Below are 8,155 nucleotides of genomic sequence, written 5' to 3'. Positions count from 1 at the left end.
CCACAAAAGAAATACATTTTTTTCATCGAAAAGTTAAGAAAGACCGATAGAAATTTGAAAAGTAAAAAAAACATCTAAAAAAGCAGAAACACGTTCGAAAAAATAAAAAATTCGAAGTGAGCGACCAGAGTGCAACATGTGGCGGCGTCGGCGCGCTCTCAGCTTTTTTTTAAAGGTAACTAGGGGCTTTATTCATAGTTTATGAGTTGGGGAATACAAGCAATGTCGGGCAAAACCCCTAGCCACATATGGCGACCCACCGCAAGAGACGCAGCTCCTTTAGCAAGCGAGTGGGCCTCAAAATTATTTTCTCTATGCTCGAAACGGAAAATAACAGAAGCAAAAAGGTCGGGGAGGCTCCCGAAGGAGCGTTCCTCAACTAATTGCTTTCAGAAAAAGAAAAAAAAGAAAGGAAAAATAACCGAAAACTGGCCGGCCCATAGACGCCCAGTACGCATGAAAACTGGCCAACGCGCCGTATAGGATCCCGCCGCTCGCAGCATGGGCGCATTCGTTAAGCCGCTGCGAATCAACCTGTGGTTGAGATGGTTAGGTGGACAATGGTATCCCCAATCCAAATCCTGATACTCGCATTATTTCTGAATTTATTTCAGTATTTTCGGCGATGCGCTTTTAGTGGGAGGAGACGTTCCCGTCGACGACGAGGCGCCTACGGTGACTTCGTAAATCTCAAGATGATATGCCGGCTCAGTCTCTTGGAGGTGCTCATAAGGATAGGGTGTGCGTGTGTGCATTCATAGGGATAAGTGTATGCGCGTGTATATGAGCGCTTGTGTCTGTATTGATGCTAAAAAAAAAAGCCGCTGGTGCAGCCCGGCTGTGGAATGGAAAGCTTCTACTCCAGTAACTTCCCAGTCCACTTTGCCCGAACTGGCTGAAGCTATGGCAGTGAGGCATGCTCTATCCTTTGCTCTTCAAGTTTGTTTTGATGATTTGATCCTTGCTTCTGACTGTCAGACTCTCACATCCAAGATTAATGCTTCACTTCGATCCTGACCGATCTCATATTGCTTCGGTAGGTCAGGACATCAAGTTGAAGGCTCGTTTCTTTGGGTCTATTTTCCTTTATTCATGTTTCCCGAGTCTGTAATGTTGTCGCTCATGTTCTCGCCCAGTCTGCGGTTCATGAAGCTAGCGCTGTATGGGTAGGCGAGGTGCCGAGTTGTATTCGGCAACTTGTTTGTACTGAATCTGTTGTTTGATTAATGTAGCGCTGGCTTGTTTTAAGAAAAAAACTTTCCAGTCCACTTTTTCTTTTTTAATTCGGTTTTCCTTTTGGTTTTTCTTATTCTTTTGGTTTTTATTTTTTGTCAACATTCCAAAACCTGTGACTTTTTTTTCAAATGTGCGAACTTTTTCAAATGCATGAATCTATTTATATTTTGTGAACTTTTCCAAATTTATGAACCCTTTCAAATCTTTGAACATTATTTTAAAGAACTTATAAAAAATTGTGAGGAGGGAACCATCCGATAGGAAGTTCCTCGCTCCAAAGATCCTTGGTGCACATCGCTTCAATCTATGGATTGGGCGACCCCATGAGAGCCCATTTTAAATCGTTCGGCCAAATGCATATAGTTATATTCTACTAAAATTGATGTAAAATAGTGAGGCTAAAGTCATCATCAAATAAAATATGTTTTATACATATATGGTCAAACCATAATAAGATATAAGAAACATCTATGATTAAGTTGACTTCTTCAACACCAGCGCCTTCAAAATGAATAAGAGCATCTCCAACACAAACCCTCAAATCGCATGCAAAAGTCTGGACTGAGCTGTTCGGACGCAGTTTACCATCCAACGTCGTTCCACATCGGTGTGCGGACTAGTCTGCGCGTCTGTTCTCTCGCATACCAGAAGCAAACTAGGGGGCTTTGCATGAGTCCAGACCTGCATACATAGGACTCTGACACCCCATGCCCACTCAAAACCACACCCGGACCCCACATCTTCATCACTTTCCCCTTTATCTGCATCCTTGGCCGACACCACTTTTGTACCACCCCGGCCGCCTTCCAAGCCCATGCCTAACCTTCGCGACCTCTGTTGCTTTTCCTACATCGTCGTTCCACACCTCTCGTCTACTCGTCGTGCAGGCACCATCCGCTGCTACGGATGTCGTTCATGGGGTCACCACGCTCAAATTTATTGAAAAAAATCTCCCTTCTTTGAAGCAATAGATTCAGACATGGAGTATATCTACGAGCATTATTTTGAATCGTGCAACGACTCGTTCGACATGGGAGATTATGCGGATGAAACTGCAATGATGCAGGCAGTCCTTACAGACGCAGAGTATGCGGTAGAGAATGTTCTCAATTTTAAGGGACCGATCAAGGGTCATCACGCGCTGAATCGGAATAGGACACTGGACATTTGACGCTTATGGATGACTATTTGGTCCCGATGCCCTATTTGCGGACAATTTTCGTTGGCGCTTTTGGATGAGAAAAATTGTGTTTGACCGCCACTACAATGGTATTCAGGGGTACGATGACTATTTCATCTTGAAGAAGTATGTCGTGCGAAGAATTAGATTCTATGGTACGAGAAGTACACGGCTATGGCACAACCACAAATCCTTGGGACGAGTACCTCCTCATCAAACCCTTCCAAAAATAGTGAGTCATTCGGCTGCGACATAACTTGGGACAAAGCCTTTTGAGTGTCAATACTTATTACACAATAACCCGGTCCAGACTCCCTCTTCCTCAGAAGCAAGCCTATAAAGTCACTTACTAAGCAAACATTTCTTCTTAAAGATCCTCAATGCGTAGACCCTCCTGTTCCTTAGTCTGGCACAAGATATCCCGCCTCTTATGGTGATACTTAGCCTTATTTTTATCAATATGTCAGAAAAACTGAGAAATATAAAAATCAAGCATTTTTCGCTCCCCTGTGGCATTCAAACAATGAGAGTAAACACAGGCAAACTTGTAAGCCTCAATTCATGAGAATCAATCATCCACACTATGACATTAGCTTTCCTTTACAATAGCTAAGCTTCTTTTAAAAAATGTACTCAGTAAATTTCTATTTTTATTAGCTAGTTTGCGATGATGAGTTGGTATCCCGAGATAACTAAACGGGAGCTTAGCAATCTCACAACCAAACAACTGCTTATAATCATTCTCTTCTTCTTTGGCGCATCTAAAACAGAATGGTTCGCTCTTGTGAAGATTAATTTTAACCCCTGACAATTGCTCTAAAAGACACAACACCAATTTCATACTTACAGCCTTATTCATACCATGCTCTAGTAAAAGAAGTATTATGTGAAAAGTTTTGCTTGACCCAGTGTTATATTACCAAAATCAGTCGTATCAATTTGATCGGCGCACTTCATAATTTACTCGATCTTCTACAAACATGACAGCTAAACCCGCAATTTTTTTCGAAATCAAACCCACAAAAAAATGTTAATACACATATTCATATAATCTTCTCACGATTTGACGTTTTCTGTTCGCTAATAAATTAAGTGAGTCAAGGGTTGTCAAGTGCTGAATCGAAACATGCCACGGGGGCATTTGACGTTTATGGACGACTATTTTTCCCCCGATGCCCTATTCGCGAACAATTTTCTCTGGCGCTTTCGGTTGCATAAAAATATGTTTGATCGTCTCTACAATAGCGTCCAAGCATACAATGACTATTTCATCTTGAAGAAGGATGTTGAGGGGGAAAAAGATTCTCTAGCTACCAAAAGTGCATTATATCACAACCATAGACCCGTGGGACAAGTACCTCCTCCTCAAACCCTTCCAAAAGGGTGAGTCGTTTGGCTGCGCCGTAACTTGGGACAAAGCCTTTGAGTGTATATACTTATTAAGCAATAATCCGATCCAAACTCCCTCTTCCTCAGAAGCAAGCCCATAAAGTCACTTGCTAAGCAAACATTTATTTTTAATATGAAGATCCTCAATGCGTAGACCCTCTTGGTCCTTAGGCCGGCACAATATATCCTGCCTCTCAAGTTGATACTTACCCTTATTTTTATCAATCTATCAGAAAAATGAAGAGAGATAAAGATCAAGTATTTTCCTCAACCCTATTGGCATTTCAAAGAACGAGAACATAAACATAGGCAAACTTGTAAGCCTCAATTCATGAGAATCAGTCGTCCACCCTACGACATCACCTTTCCTTTACAACAGCTAAGCTTCTATTCAAATATGTCCTCAGTAAATTTCTATTTTTTATTAGCTAGCTTGCAATGATTAGTTGATATCCTGAGATAACTAAACGGAAGCTTAGCTTTCACAACCAAACAACTGCTTATAACTATTCTCTTCTTCTTTGGTGCGTCCAAAACAGTATCGTTCACTCTTGTGAAAATTGATTTTCACCCATGACAATAGCTCAAAAGGACACAACACCAATTTCATATTCACGGCCTTGTCAATTTCATGCTCCACTAAAAGAAGTATTATGTGAAAAGTTTTGCTTGGCCCAGTGTTATCTTACCAAAATCAGTCATATCAATTTGACCGGTGCACTTTGTAATTTACTCGATCTTCTACAAACATGTCGGCTAAACCCACAAAAAATGTTAATACACATATTCATATAATCTTTTTGATGATTTGACGTTTTTTGTTTTTGTTAACAAATTAAATGGGCCAAGTCATACTAGAATATAACGGAATGCAGTGCTTTGTGGCGATTGTAGTGGGGGGCAATACACTCATCTTTTAGCTCCACACGAGATGTGCTTAATTAGGTGCACGCTTGGCCGCAAATTACTCGCGATTATAGGGGGACCAATACGATACACTCATCTTTTAGCTCCACACAAGAGTAGTGGAGGTGCATGTTCATGATGGTGGGTACGTCACAGAATTTAGTCCCTCCACTAGCTAGCTACCACTACTAGTATTTAAAGTGAGCTAGGGAGTCCTGGGTAGCCAAGAGCTAAGTGCTTGCTGCGCGCCCTCCATAAGCTAGCTTAGCTTCTTGCAGCGGCCGCCCGCCATGGCCAAGCTCGCCGCGCAACTGAAGAGCAAGTTCTTCGGCCTCGTCGGCCGCTTCACCGTCTGCGGCCGCGCCGGGCACAAGGACGCACTAGGTAAGCATAACATGCAGTACATGCAACAAAACTAGAATTCCTCCTCGCCTAGCTAGGTGATGACCGTCTCAATCGTGTGTCGTCTTTCTGCAGCTGCTGGTGAGCTCAAGGCAGCATCATCTGAGGTATATATGCTCATCAAGTCATGGTGATAAACTCTAATTTCCTTTTTTGTGGAGAGAGGAACTCTAATTTCCTCTCCTGCACGCGAGCTTAATTTTTGATGGGTTTCGCTAGTGATCGATGGGAGGTTGATTTGAACTGGCAAAACCTAATCAGTTTTCAATCTGTGGATGGGTGAAATAACGTTTGGTTGTTGCACGCGATTACCTGCAGCATGTTGAGATCAGGTCAAGAGGAGGTTCACCAGGCAAGTCGGCAGGGTCCGTGCCTCGTAGCCACTAAGCGTCGTCCAATCAACTGCTCGGCCGATGGACCTTTGGGTTATTTGGATCCTAAGTAATTCACGAATCAATCACGAAGCAGTCTCCAGATTGAAGCTCCCTATATTTTCTGCATTTCTTCCTTGGTACTATCATGTCACGTAAATCAATAGCCTAAGCATAGCTTTTGGTCTTACGACTTTGCTATTTTGTCGGCGTGTTTTTGCGTATATGTTAGGTTGGCTGCGTGCATCCTTATTATGCAAAGGTCGGATGTGTGCTCATTGTGCTATGTATCTTCTTGATGCTTCATTTTGAGTCAATAAAAATCATCCTTCGTTGATTTTTTTTTGTTTCGGACATAATTTACCTCGGTACGTGCTCATATGCTCCCTAATTTCCATAGATTGCTAGCGTCCTCATATGAGGTAATTTCCATAGATTGCTAGCTATCTCGACATTCCGAGTTTACCGTGTTTATGTTGTAAATGAACATGTACCCGCTTGATGATGATGTTCTTGTTTGTAATAATTTTCTTAATCAGTGGCTTAGCCAGGATTTTTAAATCAATCAAGGTGGTCTACTTGATAATTACTTTTCAAAAGATACAACAAACCAACAAATCAGTATAGGATATATCAATGAAATAACAGAGTTCCATTAATCAATCTCAGTTGCAGCGACCCACATGGCCACAATGATCAACTTTTATTTTTTAGAACAAAGACGCAAGCTGCGTCTGGCTTTATAAATTAGGGTTTTTATCATTTATGCCACTAGTTATATCTCACTACTCAGTTTTTCCATTAGAAGTTACAGCCACTTAAAAATGTCATCGATTCGTGAGATGCTTACTCAAAAATGCCATTAGATATATTGTAGCGATCCAACCTCAAACGGTCGAATCTCTGTGCATAAGTGTCATCCCTGGATCGGTAATGCTGACACACACAGTACTTCGAAGGATTTATAACAGAGTAGCAATCACACACTTATTACATCGATAGTCTCAAGAGAAAACTTATTACAATAAATATGGCTTAAGGCCATCTAAATAAGATAACAGCGGAAGACTTGGAAGATAAAGTGAGTCCATCAACTTCAACGGCATAGCTGAGTGCACGACAACGACCTAGCGCACCGTACTCTTCGTCTGAAAAGTCTGCAACATGATATGTTGCAGTTCGAAACGGGTCAGCACATGAAATATGCTGGCAAGATAACACAGTGGAGCAATGAACAAGTAAAGACTACCACTACATGCATATGAGGATGGTGGAGGCTCTACGGTTTTAATGTTTTTGCGAAAAGCCATTTTTCCCTACAACAAAGGAATATGTTTTATTTAACTATCATGATAGTTGTTAAACATTGAGAAGGTTCCTCCAACTCAATCACAATTAAATAGTATTAATAACCCAACAAATTAAGTAATAGAGTGATGAGATCAACATGATAATCCAAGATCCAGATACTCAAGATGTCCATAACTGGGGACACGGCTAACCATGATTAGTTTGTACACTTTGCAGATGTTTGCGCACTTTTCCCCACAAGACTTGATCTCCTCCGTTGGATTTTCTCGCACTACGTGATGTTTGAGAAATGGATGATCGAGACACAGTCTTTCAGAAGCATTAACTCTAACCCCGGGTAGACCGTACCAACCTACATCCCCTACATCTGCTAGCCTACCACTGGAAGAGGTCATGCAACTTACTCCACTATGCTAGAGTCCATAATAGCTTATAGCTGCACACAGAAGTTTCTAGCATGAATAAATCTTATGATCCCTTTGAGCCTGGGTGGCGAACCATAGGATGATCACACGGGTACTCCGGGATATCCTAGGACAACACTGGATTCTCCAGGTGCCCGCAACTAATCCACTCAAATGTGTATTTAAGTAGCCACCTTAAGTTAACCATTAATTAACAATCTCACATCTGTCATGGATACACTTAAACCCAATCCACGTCTATGAGCATAGCATGGCGATATAGGTATAACATAGAAGTAACTCCCAAGGGTTTGATAATAAAAGGGCAATAGGTTCTACCTCATCATCTATTTCCCAAAACCCACATGTTAAGAAATCCTACTCATGCAATGTTTGAGGGTTGTAACCAATGCATAAAAACTGTGTAAGAAAGGAGTATGATCAAAGTGTTACTTGCCTTGCTGATGATCCGCAAAACCTAGTGACTCGTAGTAGCACGCTGCACACTTCGGGAATTCTATCACAAACAAACAATAGCATACATAAGCACTCAAGCAAATATGCAAGGATAAAACTTCAAATAAGAAGATCCAAACTGAAAATTCAACTGAAGAGCTTCAATTTGCAAAAAGAATCAATCGAATCGGAGCTACGTAACTGAAACTACAATCAAAAGAACTTCGAATTCAAATATTCTTGAAACCAAAATTTAAATTGTCAAAACCATGTTAAAGTTGATTAACTGGAAAGAGGGCTTCGAGACGAAGATTTTGGCGTTGGTTTCACTGGATTTGGACAAACGGTTTAGAAACAGCGAGGGTTTGAAGTTCAGGAGCTAATCTGCGATAAAAATAATCACGGATAGGTCCCTGGCCGAAAATAAAATAAAAAGAAAAGACTAACGAACGAACGTTCACTGTCTAAACCTAACCGGCGAACAACGTTCGTTAAAACGA

The sequence above is a fragment of the Triticum urartu genome, chromosome 5 (assembly GCF_003073215.2).
Source record: "Triticum urartu cultivar G1812 chromosome 5, Tu2.1, whole genome shotgun sequence".
Classification (NCBI taxonomy): domain Eukaryota; kingdom Viridiplantae; phylum Streptophyta; class Magnoliopsida; order Poales; family Poaceae; genus Triticum; species Triticum urartu.
The sequence above is the reverse complement of the archived record's forward strand: the minus strand, read 5'-3'. Positions refer to the sequence as shown.